The 22,393-nt window shown below is 37.3% G+C and overlaps 1 protein-coding gene and 1 non-coding gene across 3 annotated transcripts in view; both read left to right on the top strand.

Moving 5' to 3' along the window:
• Fnip2 (folliculin interacting protein 2) overlaps positions 1 to 22,393 on the top strand; it is a 111,825-nt gene that overhangs the window by 2,418 nt on the left and 87,014 nt on the right. The gene's annotated exons all lie outside the window — the stretch shown is intronic.
• Trnaa-cgc (transfer RNA alanine (anticodon CGC)) lies at positions 20,085 to 20,157 on the top strand. Its single transcript has one exon. It is a non-coding gene; the product is annotated as a tRNA-Ala (tRNA).

Here is a 22,393-nt window from a genome sequence, read left to right as displayed (position 1 = left end):
CTTCTGGGAAAAGCTTCCTAGAGAATTTTCCTCTCCTTACCTAAAAAATAATGATCCTGAGTATTCTTTTATACTGATTTTACTAAACAGGAGCTGGTGTGTGCTTTTCAGGGAAGTGGTTGCCTCATACAGGGAATTAATTGCCCTTGAGAGTGTACCTCGTATTTGAGTAGACAAGTTAGAAGTTAAGGCACAACCTATAGATGAAAAGTTAAGCATTCCTAGTGTGAATTTGTATACTTTATACATTTAAACACAAGTGTAACTTTTAGATCTGGAGAATGAAAGGTCCTCTTATAATTTTGTAGGGCAGTTTTATAGCATATTTTGAGGGAAATTCTAAACAAAAGTAAGATCTAACTTTTTATGTTTTTTATTTTTGTTGAAGAGTTTGTAGAAGCCTTTTCTGTCTAATGTCTATAATGGACTTTCACTCGTTATCTTAAACTTTCCCTCAGAATTGATTTGCCCTTGACGTTTGTTTACTTTGGTGTACTTCCTAGTTCCTTCTCTGGATTTCTTATTGTTCTCTCATTCCTCCAGTTTTCACATACTATATTAGAGTGGAAATTTGTTGTCCAATAAGTAGCTTGTATCACGTGTCATTTTCAGCTCTTCATGCTTCCTGGCATTTCACCTAGAAAAAGGATCAATAGAGTCACTGTTCCTTCTTGTGTATTTTGTTCAGGATGAGCCCTTTACATAGCTTCCAGGAAACGGGTTGTTAGAAAAATTTAAAAAGAACTCAAAGGAGATTGAATTTACCCATTTAAGAGAGGTAGACAGGAATATGATATGAATATGGTATTTTTGAAGTTTAAATTCTGTCTTTGAAATTTGAGGGAGTTTTCTCTGCTGCTATTCAGAATGCTTTTCACTTTTAATTAGTTGATATACAAGTTTGGACTTGAATAATGCTTTGTTTCATAATGATAAATTAGGACAAAAAATTGACTTGTATAGTGGCTCAAGTCAGAAATGGAAGTGGGCTCTTGATTACCTTGGATTTAAGACCAGGTTTACATGGGACTTTATAAAAGCCAAAATATGTCCAGTGACTTACACATCTGGTTCAAGTTTGAAGGATTAGCTTAAGGTGCTTTGTTTAATTTTTTTGATGTCTCTGGTGAGTTAATGGACCAGCTTCCACCTAAAATGTGCATGTAACAGGGAGGTGAAAAATATCTGGCTGTCAAATGTTTTATTGTGGACCAGTTAAATGAAGTGAGTAGGCATGAATATCTCCTGGGATGTAAGGAGTGAATAAAAGCATTGCAGCTGCTTGGTAGTTAGCTGTGTAAATTCCAGAGTAAACTCTACTCCTCTTTCCCTAGTCCTGAGGACCTCCAGCCAAATGGCCTAGTTATTGCTAATCCTCATTGTTCTGTTAGAACAACTTAAAGTAATCTGTTATAGGGTTAGTATAAATATAATATAATCTGCTTATCATTGTTATCAAATAGCAGCTGATGTCTATGTGTTATGCCTTGGTACTCCACCTGTACAAATCCAGGTAGGACACCCATGGTTGCACCTACTGGAATTTACAATCCATGGGACAATAGATGAATAAACAACAGACAATACCTTGGAAACTATAACATGCATAAAAGTCAAACAATTGATAGAAAAAAATTTTTACATTTACTTGATGCTCTTGTACTTGCATGGCTGAGGGCAGGACTGTACTTTCTGCCCACTGCCAGGTCCCAAGATGCAAACATTTCTAATAAGATTTTTCTGAGGCAGGATGAAGAATATTCTGGAGAAAACCATGATTTTTTTCAGTACACAAAATTTTTTTAAAAAATATTGTTTTAGTTGTTGATAGACCTTTATTTTATTTATTAATATGTGGTGTTCAGAATCGAACCCAGTGCCTCACACATGCTAGGCAAGTACGCTACGCTGAGCCCCAGCCCCAGCCCTATGGTCAAATTTTTAGTGCCCTTAAGATGTGTGGCACATGAATAGTAGCTTTGATTTTTTTTTTTTTTTTTTTTTTAAGTACTTTCTAAAAGTCTTTCTGGAGAGGTCCTTGCCTGTGCTTTGGATCTCCTCGCACACTTTTTTACATTATATCTCCTTGTCCTGAATACCAGCATACACCATGGAGGCGTATACTAATGATTTCTAGCAGAGGTGCAGAAGGGAGTTGTAGGTTCTGTTAAAAGCCCAAGGCAAACAGATTAAGGAGGCCGTTGAGTTCTACTTCATGCACCATGTTGATGTGAGTTTCAACAAAACTACATTTCCCTGGTCCTCAAGTTCTGCCATTTGTAAAGTGATATCACCAGTCTTATGTAATACAGTTGTGCTGAGGAGGTAGTTTAAACATCCTTCAAAAAGAATAAAATGTGGTACAAAATGATTTTAAGTATTACCAACTCCTTTTAGGTTATGAAGTTTTGTAATACTCCTGTTGAGGTTTTCCTAAAATTGAACCATTTTCAGAGGCTGTTTTCTTCCTGCAGATAAAGGACTGAGCCGAGGTACATGTTTTTGTTGGTTTGTTTAATGGTGATGTAATCAGTAAATGAAATAGACCCTTTAATGCTCAGAGGAGCATTAAAGACATGCTTCAGCCAGTAAATCAGACCTGGATAGAGGATAGAAGTGACTGGGCATTCAGAAATATTTTTAGGAATATGGTGTATTTACTTTTTTCAAGATTAGTTGCAAGTTTTTATTATCAAGACTATAGTCTTGTTTAACCAAAGGGGGCATTGGTTAAGCAAAATGATCATCACACAAAGGTGTTCTCACTAGAAGTGAAAGTAAGATGTAAATGTATATGATTAACATTTTAAAAAAGAAGTATGTTGGCCTGGAGTTGTGGTTTAGTGGTAGAGCACTTGCCTAGCACTTGTGAGACACTGGGTTTGATCCTCAGGACCACATAAAAATAAATAAATTAAATAAAGGTAAGAAAAAGAATGCTTTAGAAAAATTTTTTTAAAAGTATGTGATTATGCATATACATATACACTGTACATCAGTGGTTATTAAGACGTAGGTGAAAATTTCATTCTTCTTGGTTTTATTTTTTTGTTGCTAATTTTGGATTTTGTTGTAATGAATTTTTGTTGCTTTTGTGACAAATTATTTTAAATAATTTTTAGAATATTTTATACTGTGAGGGAGTAGGGTAAGAATAATGTTTGTAGGAGAAACCTGATTTGAATAAAATCTCTTACTAGACTTTTTCCTCTTATGCTCCCTTCAGCAGCACATATACTTTAAAAAAAATTTTTCTTCCCTCATTAAAATAATCAATAGTTTGTGTTATTAAAGTAATAAGTTTATTAGGAATTTTAATGTACTTAAAAACCTAAGATCATTAAATACCTTAGGTGGACAAGTTAATTGGTGATGTTAATAATTATAGGAATGCATATGTGCAAAATTTTTACCAGTTGGGCAGGGTTACTGCAATCCTTTGAACCCTAGTGTAGTCTTCACCTGAGGCTCAGAGCAGTTCAGGAGTTGAATGCAGGTCTCCTCCAGCTTTATTTGAAATATGTTTAGAGAAGAATGATGCAGACTTTTTGATTTGGAGAGAACTTGAATAAGTTGAAAGACCTAGATGAGACATTTTTTAATATGAAACATGTATTATAATTGTAAATTGTGAAGTGTGAATTTGTCATGTTACATACACGTTGTTGTTTGATTAGGTAGGTGGTATTGAGAGAAGGACTGAGGCATATGATGGTTTAATGCACAAAGTATATATAGCTCCGGGAGAGCTTTGGTTTTTGTTATTATTGCTTTAGGTTGTCTTTCTCATGGTTTGCTTCTAAGATCAGTTTAAGGAAGCCACGTTGACTTTGTGTTTCCTTGGCAAAGGAAGTTACAAAAGATTGTCCTTGCCCTCATGAAATGCTTTGGCTGCCAGCATGAATTCCTGGTGGGTGAATCTGATTTGAGAGCTGGTAATGTGATTTACTTCTCCAGCCACTGTTTTTCTTGGTGTGTGCAAAAGGAACAAATGTTTTATACTGATTGTACAAATCCTTTGCCTGGTGTGAATTGTTAGACCTGGGCTATGAGATCATGTACTTGGCTATAAAAGTAAGTTTTTCCTTTGAGTATAAGAGTGCTGAAATACTTGGTGAATGCCTACTTACCAAACTTTCTTTATCTCAGGTTTATGAAAAGTGATTATTATGTAAAAGAGGAAAAACAGGATGGACTTTTCCAACTAACTGGGCATGTTACAGTGATTTCCCTCAACTCCACCCATCTGTAAATGGAACATCCATGACTCACTTCTATGGCCACACAGGCACTTTTGTAACCAGTGCTTGAATGGGAGGGTGGGATGGGGATGGAAGGAGATGGGCTGGCATCCCACTTGTGTTCAGTCAGAATCTGTCCAGCTGCCTTTATAATGGAGTTCTGAAAAGAACAATGTTCCTTCTCATACAGCCATTCTACGTATTTTTTTTATTGTATTTCTGTTTGTATCAAAATAATACAACATATTAAGTGCAATAAAATGCAGCCATTAATACTATAATGTTGTGGGTAAGTTTTTGTAGCAAGAGTGCTCTGTTATGTAAGATTTTAGTGTTAACATGAGTCTGGATTCCTGATTATCATGTTCTTCTCTCCTGAACACGCGCCCGCGCGTACACACACACACACACTCACTCACTCTCTCTCTCTCATACATATACACACACTTATTTAGGTACCAGGGATTGAACCCAGAATCAATTAACCACTGAACCACATCCCAGCCCTTTTTTATCTTTTATTTAGAGACAGGGTCTTACTGAGAGTTGCTTAGGGTTGCAGCTGGCTTTGATCTTGCAGTCTTCCTGCCTCAGCCTCCCAAGCTGCTGGGATTACAGATATGAGCTACTATACCCAGCTAGAATATTTTTCTAGTTTTTTTTTTTTGGTCCCTGTGGTCTTGGTTATTTTGTAGATTGTACTCTAGAATTTGTGCCTAGCATAGTGCTAAGGAGAGATGTCTATATTGCTTTATGAAGATGATTTTTATCACCACACTCACAACTTTTTAATCATAAATAAGAAAATTAGTTGTATTTGCTCTATCTTTAAATAAATAGCCATTGCTGTTTGATTATCTATTGATATCTAAAACAAAATGAAAACCAATTCACAAAGGGTGTCTTAAGTGGGAGTGGTACTGGAGCAGTAAAATTCATCCTCAAAAGCTGAGGGGGATGGATCAAGAACCTGCATATCTGAGGGGAACTGTGATTCCCAGTAAGAATAGTTGCTTGTTGTCATAGCAACACCATTCTTCACAAGTTGAAGACAAGTTAGATGTTAACCTGCACATTCCTCAAGAGATGAACCAGGTGTTGATTTAGGATGTGTTAGGAAGAAGCAGCAAAATCACCAGTCTAATCAGTTTTGCCTTTAACACCTTATACATACTTCAGACTGCCAACTCTCTCTCCGATGTGCCCAGAAAATTGGACATTTTCTGTTTTCTGTCTTGTAGTCAAAACCTTTAGGGTTATGCAGGGGGAGGGGTGGGGGTGGGGCTTGTGTGTGTGTGTGTGTGTGTGTGTGTGTGTGTGTGTGTGATGCTGGAATTGAACCCCAGGCTTTCTTGCATGCAAGGCAAACACTCTACCAACTGAGCTATACCCTCAGCCCTAGGGAAAAGCATCTTTGTTATCATTTACCGCTTAACTAACTACCTATACTTGCTCAAGTTCTTTTACAAAGTATGATTGAGAAATAGTAACAAGAATATCTCTTAAATTTGATGCCACAAATCTTTTAAATTTAAAACTTGCATTTGAATGTAACTGTGCATGAAGTAAGAAAATGTATTGTTAGAGCCTAAATATGAGAGTTCTTTTACGTCCCAGGCTCTGCTAATTGTATTTGTTGTGCTTAATGCAGTGCTTGGCAGGAAGTTGGTATTTAATAAACACCTGTTGAGAGAATGAATGAGTGAATTTAAGAGTTTTGAAAGTGATAATCCTTAAAGCATCTCTAGTATTCCAGAATATGATTTCTTGAAATGTTAATGTTTATAGTAGGGAATTGTCTTTCTTGGTGTTTCTCATGTACATTATGATGTTAAAAAAGGAAATGTTTTTATAGGCACCTCGAAGGAATTTCCTTATTTCTATTAATATTAATTAATTGGTATCAGAAAGGGTAAGTGTTCTAAAGGATAGATTGACCTACCCAACCTCCAAAGAAAAATATTAAAAGGATACATGTTTAAGTAATATAGCTCTCTCAGCTGTCAGAAGTAACCTAAAATATTTAACTTAATATTTGTGAAGCTGTGGAATTCCTAAGTATATGTTAATAATAAGGAACTCTTTTCTACATACTGTGTGTATATGTGTGTGTGTGTGTGTGTGTGTGTTTATGTGTGTATATTACTAGAGATTCAACCCAGAAGAGCTCTACCACTGAGCTACACTCCAACCCACTTTTATTTTAATTTTTATTTTGAGGTAGGTTCTCCCTAAGTTGTCGAGGCTGCCCTTAACTTGTGATTATCTTACCCCAGCCTCCTGAATTGCTGGAATTATAGGTGTGTTCCACCATGACCGAGTGTTCTTTATACTTTTTAGATTCTTTTGAATTCTTGTGTAGCATGGTAAAACTAATAGATTATAGATAGAAATGAATGAACTGTTCTCTTAAATCTAAGATTCAGCACACTTAGTTCTGAAAACAGTATTGTAGGCTGAACCCTGCAGAGAATGTGTTTGCATCTTACATGAAGTGCTTTAGAAAAAAAGGTTGAATCATCTCTGCTTTCCATGTATGATTTTTCCATTTGAAAAACTAATTTAAAAATGGATGTATGAATTTGACTTGTTCCTTTAGGAGTATGCATCAGACTAACATATCATTAATGGTGGCCCACACTGTGTGAGAAAATGAGGTACTGAGTAAACATTTTCCCCAAGCATATCAGGCAGTGACTGTTTGCTCTAGAATGGTACATTAAATAAGTTAGTTGCTAGGGCAGAAGGTGGTGGCAGGAACTACTGGCCCTACTCAGAGGGCAAAGATGGATTCCTAGAAGCCATTTGATTCTTTCCTAGCGACAGGACTCCATGGAGAGGACCCTGCAAACGTTGGTAACTGGCCCCTACTATGTTATGCCAGAACTGTTATTTGATGCCATATGTTCCTGAAAAGTTGCTTCTGTATGAAATTATGATTTGTCTTTGTTCAAGATTATTAATTTTAAATGTATCTGGTTAAAAATCAAACTGTATATAAAATATGTTGAAATACAAGCCTCTCACTTTATTCCTCTAATTCCTCTTCTCAAAGGCTACCATTATTGTATCAATTTCTTTTGTTTCCTTCCAGAAGTATTTTATGCAAATATAAGAAAAAGACTTTTTTAAAAATAAAAATGGCAGTTGCTGTGTGTATTCTTCTGCATTTAGCTATTAATTGCCTTGATTTCCTCTGAATCAATGTATATATAATACTTTGTCTAGGAGTTCTTTTTTGGGGGGGAGGGGAGGGTACAGGGGATTGAATTCAGAGGCACTCAACCACTGAGCCACATCTTCAGCCATATTTTGTATTTTAATTAGAGACAGGATCTCACTGAGTTGCTTAGCACCTTGCTTTTGCTGAGGCTGGCTTTGAACTTGTGATCCTCCTGTCTCAGCCTCCTGAGCTGTTGCAATTACAGGTGTGGGCCCGGCTCATCCAGTAGTCTGATTGGACATGAAGATTTAAATGCCCAGACTGCTTTTTCAGAGATCCTGATTTAATTGGTCTGAGCTGGGACTTCATATGTCTTTCTTTATGAAACCTTCCAGGTAATTTTAGTGTGTAGCCAAGCATTTTAACTAGTTCCCTATTGATGAATTATTCAGGTTATTTTCAGGCGTTATTATTAGAAAAGGTGAACTTCCTGGCCAGAAGATCCTTATGCATAACCTTAAGTGTGTGTGTGTGTGCGCGCAGTGTGTGTGTATATGTGTGTATGCATGTGTATGCATGTGTATATGTGTGTGTATATATGCATATATGTATACAAACACATACTTTCCAGAAATTATCCAGAAACCTCCAGAGAGGTTGCACTTGTTTACATTCTTTCCAATGGCATGTGATAGTGACTGTTCAGTAAAATACCCTAGAGAAACAGTATTGATGAGGTGGTGATGAAACTTGTACCCTACCTCACTCTTAGTAGTTGGACCCTACTCATTTTTGATCACTTGTCTAGTTTAGTGGCTATTTAGATTGTTAAAACTCTTCTGCAGTTCAATCTGGCTATGCTACCTCTGAGCTGCATCCTGCCCTTTAACTTTTTAAAAAAAGTGTTTTTAAAAACATTTGCTAAGTTGACTAGTTTGGCTTTGAACTTGGCAATCCTGCCTTAGCTCTCCAGTCACTGGGATTATAGGCAGGTACCTCCACAGCCCACACTTAAATTTTTTGACCTAGTATTTTAAAAGGAAAACTATGTGCACAAATATGTTTTAAAAAAAGCTTCTGCACATGGAGATAACTCTTTTTTTTCTTTCTTCTGTTTTATAGATATATTTTTTTAGTTGTGGATAACATTTTTATGTATTTATTGGTATGTGGTGCTGAGGATCAAACCCAGTGCCTCACACATGCTAGGCAAGCGTTCTGACACTGAGCTACAGCCCCAGCCCGGAAGATATTCTTTTAAGTGTTATTATTATAATGATGAAATAATTTTTAAAAATGTAACCAGTTGTCCAGTAGAAAAGTATCTAAGTTACCATGTTAACTTCATATGGTATTATGTAATGGTTAAATCATTATAAAGACTGTATTAATTTGAAATATTTGATATGTTAAATGAAAAAGCAACATCAATTGGTACCTAAGTTGGGAATATATTAGTAAATACACAAATGTATGACCAAGAACTGGAAAGAAAACAGTTAAGAACAGTCATTGTGATTGGGTAAGGATTATAGATAAAAATAAAATGCTTTATAAAATTATAAATTTGTGTGGGGGGAAAAATTAAAATTTGTAAAAAAGATTCTTATAAAGCAAATAACCTTTTATTTATGTTGTTAAAGATGTGTTGTCAGGGGTGGGGATGTGGCTCAAGTGGTAGCGTGCTCGCCTGGCATGTGTGCGGCCCGGGTTCCATCCTCAGCACCACATACAAACAAAGATGTTGTGTCCGCCGAAAACTAAGAAATAAGTATTTTAAAAAAAATTCTCTCTCTCTCTCAAAAAAAAAAAAAAAAAAAAAAGATGTATTGTCAGGCTTGGGGTTGTAGCTCAGTGGTTGAGTGCTTGCCTTGCACATGTGAGGAACTGGGTTTGATCCTCAGCACCACATAAAAATAAATAAATAAATAGAGGTATTATGTCCATCAACTAAAAATATTTTAAATAAAGTTATATTTTAATCATAGGCTTCATTAATTTGTGAAGACATAATTATAGAATATGTATGCAAATGGCTTCCCCCAAATCTTTAAGATACCTATAAGCAACTTTTCAAGAATTTTAAGGGATAGTCCTCTAGTTTATAAAAAATAACTGACCATTTCTCATTTTTCACAGTTATTCTTTGAGGCCGGGTATTTTTATTAACTAATTTATGGGTTATGCATTTATAATAATTTATAGATGAAAAAAATGAGACTTGTTTGAGCTTGAGTGGTTAACAGTGAAACTGGGAATTCAAGCTATATAGTCAGTTCTTTACTAATACATGGTCTGTATTCTCTCTGTAGATTAATACTTGAAGTACCTAAGAAATTGAGATTCTATGCTAGATTCTATGAGGTTTGTGAGGAGGTATGAAGTCTTAAGTAGTACTTCTAGGGAGCTTACTGTTAATTATGTGAATAATAGATATCAAGTTTGAAAACTAATAACATGAAGCAGAATCAGGACCAAGTCTCTAATGTTAGATTAAGAAGAAAGGAAGGATGGTCAGTGGGCTTTTTAGTCTGGAGTAGTTGGGGGAGACTTTTTAAGAAGGTAGGATCTGATGGGTAGAACTGAGAAAGAGAAGACTTTTTATACCTTTGGAGGTGTTCTTGAATTAATGATGAATGAAACTGGTTTCTCTGAAATGAGTGTTCTGTGAGATAAGATACACTGCAACCAGATTGGGCCTTGTAGGCTTTATCACTTTTAATTTTAGGTGACCCTACAGTGAAGATGGAGAGAGTTCTCCGATGTATAGTGAGGTTAGTAGAGTAATCCTTTCAAATGAGGATTTTCATCGCAAAAGGGGTATAAAATCACTTTTCTTGCAAGATTGTCTGAATACTGTAGAGATAATATATGTCAGTTATACCACAGAGCCTGGCACCTATTAAGCATTCAATAAATAGTGACTCATAACCCTCAGAAATTTAAATATTGTCTTTTCCTCCAGCTCCTCCACCTGATTCACTGTATTAATAGTATTTTCAGGTTGTAGGGAAGAGCAAGCAGCTTGTCTTACGAAAAGGTGGTTCCTTCTCTATGGGAACTGCAGCTCTGAGTAATAGGGAGCTTCAATGACTCGCTCAGCATGGGTACCTTGACTTGTATTCAAAAGATATTTGAATCATATCTTTTCCTTGCCAAAGACAAAGAAAGATTTGTTTAGCTTATGAAATTGTAGTAGTGACAGTTTCAAGGGAGAAACAAGCCATGCTGGAGGTTTAGGATGCTGAAGTTACATGCTATATAAACTAGTTTTTCCAATGACTTTCTTTTCTAAAAATCATGATGAGAGAGGTGCCTGTTGGTTAAATGTGTAGCAATGTGATATAGATCACAATTTCAAAGTATAGTTGATAGGCTGAACTTAATGGTGATAGCTGACATTTGCATGGGTTTTATTTTCCAAAGCAGTTATATTTATTTTACAGAGTAGGAGACAGGTTTACAGGCCAAGAACACAGAGCTAGTTGTCCTTACAAATACGTGAATAGGACCAGATGGTGGAGCATAGACCTTATTTTATTTTTTTAGTACTAAGAATTGAACCCAGGAGTTCTCAACCCCTGAGCCAGGTCTCCAGCCCTTTTATATTTTTATTTTGAGACAGAATCTTGCTAAGTTACATAGCGCCTCTCTAAGTTGCTGAGGCTGGCCTCGAACTTGAGACACCCCTGCCTCAGCCTCCTGAGTCACTGGGCTTACAGGTTGCACTACCCTGACTAGCTGAACATAAGTCTTTTGATTCCTGTCTTGTGCCTCAGCCATTTTTTAGTCCTATGAATATGGCAGAGTTCCTCTGTTTAGCACTTATTAAAAATGGCTATGACTTGGTAGCTAAATTATATGTTATTGATTTTTAATTATCATAAGTTTATATTCCCTAATATGTTGTTGGACCATTGTGTTATTTCCATAACTTTTCCTCTTTTTGTTATTGAGGGGCTCAGAAATCCAGCCTTCTTCCCATGAGTGGCCCTGTCTCGTTTCTCTCTGCTCTTCCCCTTACTCTCCTTACTCCAGTAAAAACGAGCTTGTCTTAGTTCCTCAAACAATTTTGAGTCTTCTCTTTACAGAGTTTCTTTGCCTGGAATTTGCCTCCTCCCTTCCTCCTTTAATCTTGCTAACTCCTACCTTCTGCAGTGGTTGGGAGTGGAGGTGGGTGCTAGAACCAGACTTCACGTAATAGCTGCATGATCTTGAACAAGTTCCTTAACTCCTCTGTGGTGTGTTGCTGCTTTCTCATTGATGCTTTGGGAATGATAACAACTACCTCTTGGTGTGGCTGTGAAATTTAAATGAGTGTATTCTTGCCAAGTTAGAACTGCGTGGCACATACTAAGAACTCTGATGGGTAGAAGCTTTTGCTGATAGAACCCACAGCCCCAGTGGGTTAGTTAGCCCTGTTCTCTCTGACTTATCGTTGTATGTAGCACCCTTTCCCTCTAGGTTCTGATGGCCTATGCATAACACTCCTCCACTATCAGGACTTGGGATGACCATGTCATGTCTGTGTTGTTCACTTTGGGACACAGTATCTGGTACTATGTATGTACTAGACAAATATTTGAATAAATGAATAAGCAGAAGCTTCCTTAGCGTCCATCATCAGCTTACATATTTTAGCTCAGCTTTCCTTTCTTTCTGTGAGCATTTTTTTTAACCTTTTATTTGGGTCCTTTGGTGGGTAATTTTAGAGAAGGCAGATGATAGAGAAGATCATCTTTTTTTATTTGCTTGCTTTTTGGTACCAGGGATTGAACCCAGGGGCACTTAACTCACTGAGCCACATCCCCAGCCCTATTTTATATGTTATTTGGAGACAAGGTCTTGCTAAGTTGCTAAAGGACCTCACTAAGTTGCTGAGGCTGGCTTTGAACTCATGATCCTCCTGCCTCAGCCTCCCTGTGTGCCATGGCACTCAGTGAAAAGGTCATCTGTATCCTGGTTTAACCTAGATTTCATCATAGACACTTTGGAATTGTAATACATGAACTGCTCAGTGCAGTTTATTCCTCAAGAGGCCTGTCCATTAAGGGCAGCTTCTTTGGGAGAAGAGGATATACATAATGGATAGGCCTCTTGAAAAGTTGTTGCATTCTTTAAGAAAAAGTTGAAGTGGGTTCCACATACAACAGGCTACACTCAGGAGGAGCCCTATGTTGACGCTGGCTTTAATCTGTTTACTGCTACAGCCTCCCTACCCCCAGCTCTTGCTCTCTAAACACACACTCTCAGGATTTCCTGGTATTCAGTTTTTTCTGGTCATCAGGTGTGCCATGGCCATAAAGTAGTGGCTGAAGCCACTTGACTTTTTCACCTTAGATGCTCTCTTTTTGATCAAGAGTGAAAACAATGTGAAAGGAAAAGCTTCTGTAAGAGTAGAATAGTTTCTGGCTAAAAATGATGAGTCTGTTTTTTCCAGCTTCAGGAGTGGTGGTGAGCAGTCTCAGTCCTGGCAATCATGTGGAGGAGTTCTGGGTGGAGTAATGCCTTCCTCGAGGGGACAGGGCCTCAGATAAATCCATTAAATGGTGTAGAGGATGGTAGAAGAATGAGGTCAGCCATTTATTTCTGAAGAATCTATCAGATTTTCCAGGGGAAGTAGTGAAAAGCAGAGGTTAGCCAACCCCACACTGGACTTCACAGCCATGCTCCCCTTCTCTCCGCTCCCAAATTCAAAGCCTCTAAAAGAGGAGGGAGGGTGTGTGTGTGTGTGTGTGTGTGTGTAAAGTAAAATAGCAGGCTTTTATCCCTCAGAAAGTATTTTCCCTATAGTTAATATACTATGTTATGAAGGACAGGTAGTTCATTTATTTGTTAGAAAGTGGATATATTATATATTAACCTGGTTCCAGTAGAATGACCAAATACTCTGACCACCTTTTTATAATAATGTTTCTGATGTATGCTCTTAGTTCTAAAAGTAAACTTACAAATGTACTTATAGGGCCCCTCTTCAGGAATAACCAACTCATTCTCAAACTCACTTTCTCCTAACTTAGAACATAGATCACTTCTGATACCACATGTTTTGGGATTTTCCCCCCACCACAAACAAGTGGGCAGCTGGTTCTTTAGCAGCAGACACCCTCTAATCTAGTGCAGTTCTGAAACTGTCTACCTAGAGATCTATCTGGATGAGACCTCTGTTCCAAAGATCTGGGTCTCCCCACCTTAGATGCCGCTGTAAGCCTCAGATCATCTTACCTGTGCTTCTGCCCAATCATCTATAAATTGGGAATGGATCCATGATCCCCTCCTCAGGTTTAATTAATTTGCTTGAGTGGCTCACAGAGCCAAGGAATAGTTAGGTTTACTGGTTTGTTGTGAAAGATATTACAAAGGATACAGATGAAAAGATACATAGGGCAAAGTATGGCAGAAGGGTGCAGAGCTCCTGCACTTTGGGGCAGTGCTACTCTCTAGGAAACTCTTTGGCTCTCTGAAACTTGTCCTTTGGGGTTTCAGTGGAGATTTCATTGCATAGACATGATTGAAACATGGACAGCTGTGTGGAAATGTGATTGAACAAAAATATGATGTAATGCTAATGGATTAGGTGGGGAATCCCAAGAGGCCTGTCTGTTCAGATTCTTTGGCATTCATTCCTCATAGATGGGGGCAGAACTCATTCTGAAATTAGGGTCTTATCTACTATCAGATAAGGTAGGTCAGCCAAGAATGGAGTTTTTTTGTGACTTGCCTTGGGGAAGAGAAATTCTAGTTTCTCTGGCTTGTTATTCTCATTTCTGCAGTAAATCTTCATTCAAGAGCATCTACTGACATCTTCCACATTCCAGGTACTGTGAATTGCTGGAATATGGAATGACTGTGATGTATCCCTGCCCTGGAGAGGTTCAGTTGGTGAAGGTTAATTTGCTATTGTTCTATGGGAACTTGTATAACCAGAACTAACAGCATACTGAGAAGTGGACACAAGGGGGCCTTAGAAAAGTGCTGCACATGATTTATTAGTTGATTTAGGTCTCTAAGCTTGGTAGAGTCCAACATTTTTCATTCTTTTTTTCTGTACTTAGCATTTTCTTAGGTTTTTTAAAAAAATATTTATTTTTTAGTTGTAGATGGACACAATACCTTTTATTTTTATGTGGTGCTGAGGATTGAACCCAAGACCTCGCATGTGCTAGGCTAGTGCTCTACTTCTGAGCCACAACCCCATCCCAGACAAATACATGTTTTTAAATTATTTTGATATTTGTGCTCATAGTCCCCCCCGCCCCCGTTCAACTTCTCATTGTCTTTTTAGTTTATCAGTATATGATGTTCTAAAACTAAATAATTGTTAGAAGTTGTTCACCAGTTTTCTCAAAAACTAAGTGGATTGGAGAAGGCTGAGGGTGGAGAGGTAGGTGGAGAAGAGGCAGCAGGAACTGATTTCTGATAAGAATTTTTGGTTTCTTTCTGACACCCTCAGACAGTATTGTTTCTACCTCCCTCTATAACCTTTTTTAAATTTTTTTTTTAGTTTCCATAAATACTGTTAGGTCTTAGGTGTTTCTTCTATATCAAGAACCCTTTAAAGAATTTGCATTTTGGTTTGTTTGTGATACTAGGAATTTTATTAGTTATGACCAGTCCCTGTTGAAATGTGAGGAATTCTCTTTGGGAATGCCATTGTTCTGCCGAAGCTTACAGACTGTCAATATGGACCATCAGTAGTGACTCTTGTGTTTCATTTCCCCCCATGTTCTATGCATCGTATTGAGTAGCAAATGAGGTTGTATATATCCATAACTTTGTAATATGTGCCATATGAAGGTTTGAAAACAGGTAAAAGGTGGTGATGTAAGGGCAATTAAGAAGTTGTATCACTTAGGAGATGAAAGACAGTAAAGCCCAGAGATAGTCTATCCAATCTTACTCTTAGACTAGAATAAGCAAAATTCTTTCCCATAGGAGAAGGCAAAGGTGAATGTGGGCAAATTCCATCTAACCAAGATTTATTGGGTGCTTTTTAAAAAAAAAATCTTTTAGTTGTAGATGGCTACAATACCTTTATTTTATTTGTTTATTTTTATGTAGTGCTGAAGATCAAACCCAGTGCCTCACACATACTAGGCAAGTACTCTACTACTGAGCTACAGCCCCTGCTCCTTATTGAGTTCTTTTTATATGCCAAGCATTATGTTAATTTCTGGGATCAGATGGAGGAATGAGACATGATTTACTTTCAGGGAGCTTACAGTTTTGTAGAGGAAATGTTCACAGAAGGACCCCATCAGGTACAATACAGTCACTCTTCGTTGTTTGCAGATTCCATGTTTGTGAATTCACCTACTTACTAAAATTTATTTGTAACCCCTGAATCAATATTATTGGCTCTCTTATGGCCATTCACAGATGTGTGCAGAGTGGCAATACAATTTTAGTCTTTTACACATGATCCCAACTGAAGTCAAACAAGGCAATGTTCTGCTGTCGTGTTTCAGCTCTTATACTGTAAACAAGTACCTTTTTGCAATACATTCAGTGATTTTTTTTCATTTTTGTGGATGTTGTTGGTGATTTCATTGTTTAAGAAAGTGTCCATCAGTGTAGTATTGATGTGCTGTCTAGTGTTCTTAAAACTAAGAAAGTTGTGGTGTGCCCTTGAGAGAAAATGCATATTAGTTAAGCTTGGTTCAGCCTTAAGTTAGTATTGTTGGCTCTGAGTTCAGTGTTTATGAAGCAACAATATACATTAAGTGTCTTGAAAAGGAAACACACATTAAAAATGTATTAATTAATTAATAAAATACTGAAACTATAAGTTTGTAGGAACCTAACTCTGTTTTTTCCTTAGTAGCAGTTGTTGGTACAGATTCTAAGTTGGGTACAGATTCTAAGTGCCCTGAAGCATGATCCAGGAATCTTATAAGTCCAGGTGTGAAAGAGACCTATGTAGATTATTAAATGACTGGCAAGGTTCTTACTGCACAGGTTCATTCGTTCTTTTGCTGTTTACAAGCCCAACACCACTAGTACTGCAGGAAAAGACACTGAGGGAGAACCCCTGCAATATGTGTTTATCCATTAAGTTGAGGGAGGAGAGGGAGAAGAGCTGAATGGTTAAGGGTTGTACTGGTGTTGCTAATTGCAATGATATGCTTTTTCTTCTGCAGAGTGAGATTGATGTTATTCTTCCAGAGTATACTTTGTTATCTCATAGTTCTTCAATTTTCAGTTCCCTTGTCATGTGATTTTCAATATTATAGCACTTAAGATTGGCAAATGTTCATACTTATGATTTGGCCAATAGAGGTAATGATTCCTTTCAGTTCTGTCTGTGTGGGGTTTGGGGATGTAGTTGGCTTCCTCTTGACTGTCCTCAGAGTTTGACAATTCTGGATACTGAATTCTAGCCTTTCTATAAGTTTCCTTTCTGTTCTCATTGGTCATTGTGATGGGTTTTCCAAACAGAGACAAATCATACATATACCACCATTGTAAGTCTTCTTCTGAAAACTGTTGCTTAGTTCACTAAACTGGACACATTTGGCTGGTGGCACTTGGAATGTGTCTGGTCTGAATTGAGATGTTCTCTAAGTGTAAAACTCATGCTCTCTCTCTCTCTCTTTTTTAAATTGTTTTTAGGTGTAGTGTGAAAAACAGACTGTGAAATAATATTTCATTAATAGTTTTAAGATTTTGTATATATTGGGTTTCTTTTTGTGTTTTAAAATGTGGATATTGGAATATTTAAAAACATGTATGTGACTTACATTATCTTTCTGTTGGATAGCACTGATTCCTTGGGATTATTCCTTTGGATTTTCAAGGATTAATTTAGAAATGATTGCATTAAATGGTTTGCTTGCCAGATTCTTGGGAGGCAATTGTATTTGTAATGCCATTAAAATTGCTGCTGGAATACCTGGATATTGCTCTTGTAAACAAAAGTAATACTATCAAAAATACTAAAACTTCTCCCTAAGAAGTGACTTGTTTTGCTTAGAAATTCCTCTGTAATAAAATGAAGTAAATACAACAATTCTACCATATAGAATATAACTGAATTCTTTTAAAAATCAATATCAGGGGCTGGGGTTGTGGTTCAGAGGTAGAGCGCTCGCCTAGCATGCATGAGGCACTGAGTTCGATCCTCAGCACCACATAAAAATAAAATAAAGGTATTGTGCACCATATAAAAATAAAATAAAGGTATTATGTCCACCTATAACTAAAAATGAATGTTAAAAAGATCAATATCAGGGTTAGCTTTTGCTTGTGTTTTGGATTAATTGTATATAATCAGGTTTTTAAATGTGTAATAATTAATTTTTCAAAGGATTTTTTTAATCTATGTCACATTGAGCCAGGGTGTAATGAGGTTTTGCTATCCCTTTGAGAGTGACCATTTTCAGAACTTGGATGAAGAGCTTTTTGCAAGACAGCCTTAGTACATATGACAGAAAAGAGATTCATTTAAAAGAATCTAATTTAAGAACTATTTGGTAAGTACTTTTTCCCTGCTCAGTGTTTGTTTAACTGCACAAGCAAAACACAGAAGAAATTAAAGTGATACATGTCCTGTAGAAGTTCCTCATCTGACAGAGGAATTCATAAAGGACATTCTAATATGGTGTATATTGTGAGGTGTGAGCAGAGATTAACAGTTTATAAAATCAGTCAAAGCACTAAAATGTGAAAACTGTTTATGAGAACAATGCAGGTCCAAAATTACCCGAATAAGTACCCCTTCTACACATTCTTTTATGAGAATTGTATATAGCCTGCAGCAATTCTTCTCTGAACTAAGACCTAGGGCAACTTGTAAGACACAGGGACTGTTGTTCTAAGGTTTAGCTAAGGGGAAAAACTGAAGCATGGTTGTAGTTAGGGAGGTTCTGAACTCTTAAGAAATAGAGTCCTTCAGAGATGTTATATATAGAGTTCATTCTGTCTTCCCATTGCAAATGTTGAAACATTTTCAGAAAAGGGCCATTGTGGGAATTTTTTACAGAGCAGATGGCCCTTGGTTTGTGTCCTCAAAGAACTTAAATTTGACTTGGAGAGTTAGATGAAAGGAATTTTAGAAGAGGGGATTTATCAGTTAGAAGAGAGAATGCCATTTATTAACTTGAAAGCTAATTATTTCATAGTTATAATTTTCTAGTTGTTGCACTAATTTGTTCTAGAATTTACTGTTCCCAAGGGACTCTGCAGAGTCTATTTTAGAGTGCTTAATTGCCTGGAGCTTCAAGAGAATTGGCTGCATTTTTGGCGGGTGGAGTTGGGGTGGGGAGGTGATTGACTTTCTTGGGTAAAATTATTATTTGCCAGATGTCATTGTGGCCAAAGTTATTTATCTTGGCTTCATGTTGTATAAACACAATGTAGTCGTCTCTGAGCTTAGTAACTCAAATAGGACAGTGAGTACTTTTGGACTTGTGTATATAAAAAATAGTACATCACATTTGTCTAGAGCTTTATAGGTTTTCAAAGGGACTTTCAAATGCTCATGTTCAACGTTTGCAACATGTCTCAGAAATAGGTGGCGGAAGTATCATCATTAACCTTTTGTTTATCTCCAAGGAAAGTGAGGCTCAGAGAGTCTGAATATCTTTTCTGACAGTCATGTGGATAGTAAGTGACTATGTCAGAACTAGATAAATCTCATGCCTTCTAGCCCAAGGTTCTTTTTCTAGTGTGACATCCTGTCTCAGTAGGAACACCGCTAATGGTGATGACTCTCCTGGTTCTGGCATCTCCTGAGTTCCTAGTGACAGCCTTATCATGAGGAACTGATTCAGAGAAACGAGTGTCTGCTGATTCAGAACATCCTTTTACCAGCTTTCTCTTCTCATAAATTGATTTCTGTTCACTCCCAAGCAGCTTTCTTAGTTTTTGTGGCTAATAGAACTCCTCAAAGCCTTTAAAAGTCTGTCTCTTTCTTTCTGATGGGGATTGAACCCAGGGCCTGTGCATGCTAGGCAAGTGCTCTACTACAGAGCCACGGTCCCCAGCTCAAAGAGTCTTTCTTAGATTGCCAATAATAAATTTATTTTATGGGAAGCTTTTCATTTTAACTGTTTGTATGCATATATATACACATGTGCATACACATATATACACATATGCATATATATGCATTCACACACACACACACACACATTTGGTATGGGGGATTGAACAATCACCATTGAGTAATAGCCCTAGTCCTTTTCATTTTTTGAGACAGAATCTTACCAGGGTGCCCCAGCTGGTCTCAAATTTGTAATCCTTTTGCTTCAGCCTCCTGAATTGCTGGCTTACAAGTGTGCCCCAATATGCCTGGCTAATTGTAACTATATTATGGTGAATATAGCTGTTGTTACTTGTCAGACGAAAACTGAAAGAGAGCGGGAAAGAAGCATCTTCTTCTGTCACTGACTTATCTTTTAAGCTCAACATTGATTTCCTTGAATAATTCTTAGCAACTCTATAATTCTTTTTTAAATACATATTTATTTTATTTTTTAAATTTTTTCTTTTTAGATATACATGACAATAGAGTGTATTTTGTCATTATATATACATGGAGTATGACTTATTATAATTAGAATCTCATTCTTTTGGTTGTAGCAACTCTATATTCTTTATATCATTGACTCTCATATTGAATAGGTTTATTAGCAGGCCAGGATTGAGTGTGATACCATTAAGAAGGTGTTCTTCAGGCTGGGGATATAGCTCAGTTGGTAGAGTGCTTGCCTCGCATGCACAAGGCCCTGGGTTCAATCCCCAGCACTCTCCCCTGCCCTGCCCCCGTCAAAAAAAAAAAAAAAGAAGAAGAAGGCGGCTAACAACAGTCCTGACAAAAACATGGAGCTTAGACTAAGGTAGTAGCACTGGAAGTTGTGTTGGAAACTGCCTTCTTCCCATTGGCAGATAAAACTTTTTACCTGGCCTTTATGTCAGCAGTGGTCAGTGAAGAGAAGACCATAGTACTATGGGTACTTCTAGCAAGACTACCTTATGATCTCCTGGCCCTGTTACACCTGACATACTAAATATTTGAAAGGACAAATGAGTAGGGTCTTTAGATAGTATACTTTAGACATAAGGTCATCATATGCTGTAGAAGCAATGAAGAGGCCTTTATAAATTATAGAAAAGTGTCAGGCCAGGTCTGGTGCCATACAACTATAATCCCAATTACTTGGGAGACTCAGGCAGGACTATTGTAAATTCAAGGTCAGTCTGGGCAATTTAGAGTTTGTCTCAAAATAAAATTTTTGAAAAGGATTGGGGAGTTGGGCACTGTGGCACACTCCTATAATCCCAGCAATTTGGGTGACTGAGACAGGAGGATTGCAAGGTTGAAGCCAGTCTTTACAACTTAATGAGACACTATCTCAAATAAAGGGGAAAAAAAGGTTGGGGGTACAGGGTGCCCTGGGTTTAATCTCAAGTACCAAAAAGTAAAAAAAGCGGGGCGGGGGGGGCGTAGCTCAGTAGCAGAGATAGCTTACACCATGAGGCCCTGGGTTCAAGCCCCTGTATTGGAAAAAAAAAATTTTTAGAAGAGTGTTATGCCTCTTATTTTAATCCCATTTGGTGGCATGTTTAATTGTAAAACAGGTTAATAAACAATTCTGAGTAATTCCAGGATTATCCCAATGGCTACAGTAGTTAAAATAATAATATTAATTATGTGTTGGCATGATAATTTGATTGCATAATTTATTTATCTTTGAGATGAATGTATCTCCATGTTATAAAAGTTTAAAAAAATTTAAATGCTTAATTTAAAATGTTGTAAAGAGACCTTTTCACCAAAACATTCTTCCCAGGAAGACTCAGGGAGCAGTCTAATGTGGGACACGGTCATGTAGCTCACCTGAACGAACAAGGCAAATGGGAAGATTCAGAGGGTCGAGGAGGCTGAGAAGTCTTGCCAGGAGGACCTTCATGCTCAGCCAGTGTGATCTGGGGCGAATGAACAGCTACTTCTCAGAACTGACAGCATTTTAGGACTTTGTGTAGCTCTTTATTGCATGCTGAGTTAATCCGGGTTGCATGTTTCAAAACATCAACAGAAATGTTTGATTACGTTATAACTGTATATCCAAATGGAAGGAAGATGGAGATTCTGGAGCAGAGAATTCTCCATTATTCTTTCAAACATAAATTTCCTGAATTATATGATTCTGTAAGAATAATGATGGTTTTTGATGGGCAAAATATGACCCCTGAAAACTAGTAGTGCTATACAGCCCTTTTCAGTCAAGTAGGTAGTGAGTAGATGTGTTTCAGAAGAATTTTTACAGGGTTCTTCAGGTCAACCTCTATTTTACTTTGTAACTATGTGTCCTGCTCACATGATTTTCAGAAAATGAGAACTGTGAATGATTCCAATCCAATAGCTCAGCTTTCAACTTCCTAAATGGCTCTGGACTATTGATACCTTGCTAAGGTCCAAACACTAGTGACAACCTGGGTTGACATCAGAGTTAAACTTTAAAAGTTGCATAATATTCTGTTGCTAATGTTTTCTAACTTTTGGAAGTCTTAGAAATAATTGGTTGGCTCTTGTTAATTTCTGTGCAACATGGAGATGGAGTGTAAAAATCATACTTAGAGAAAAAGGATTGTGGGTTAATGTTTGGTATTGGACTTTAAAAAAGTCATGAAGGTTTTTCTCTAAGTTGCTGGTAATCTCACTGATTTTAGAAAGAGTGAATCATTTTACTGGGATGCCCCTTCTTGGGGATGGTGAGTTAGGCTGCCTTAGGACAGCCTCCTATTAGCAGGTCTGACCTGGCTGCCTCCTTTTGGTGTTAAAGTTCAGGAATGAAATAATTACTTAAAACCACAGCTTTATTATAGCTCATCTCCCAGGGTTACTGTGTCATTTATTAGGTCTCGGACCTCCTGGAGTCTTTCCTTCCTTCCTTTCTTCTCCTTCTCCTCATGTTGCCAGCCTGCTGGTACTTACTGAGATAACCTTTGTTTTGTTTTGTTTGTAGTACTACTGAGGACTAAACCC

The sequence above is a fragment of the Callospermophilus lateralis genome, chromosome 8 (genome assembly GCF_048772815.1).
Source record: "Callospermophilus lateralis isolate mCalLat2 chromosome 8, mCalLat2.hap1, whole genome shotgun sequence".
Taxonomy (NCBI): Eukaryota; Metazoa; Chordata; class Mammalia; order Rodentia; family Sciuridae; genus Callospermophilus; species Callospermophilus lateralis.
This window is presented reverse-complemented; position numbering and strand designations above follow the sequence as displayed.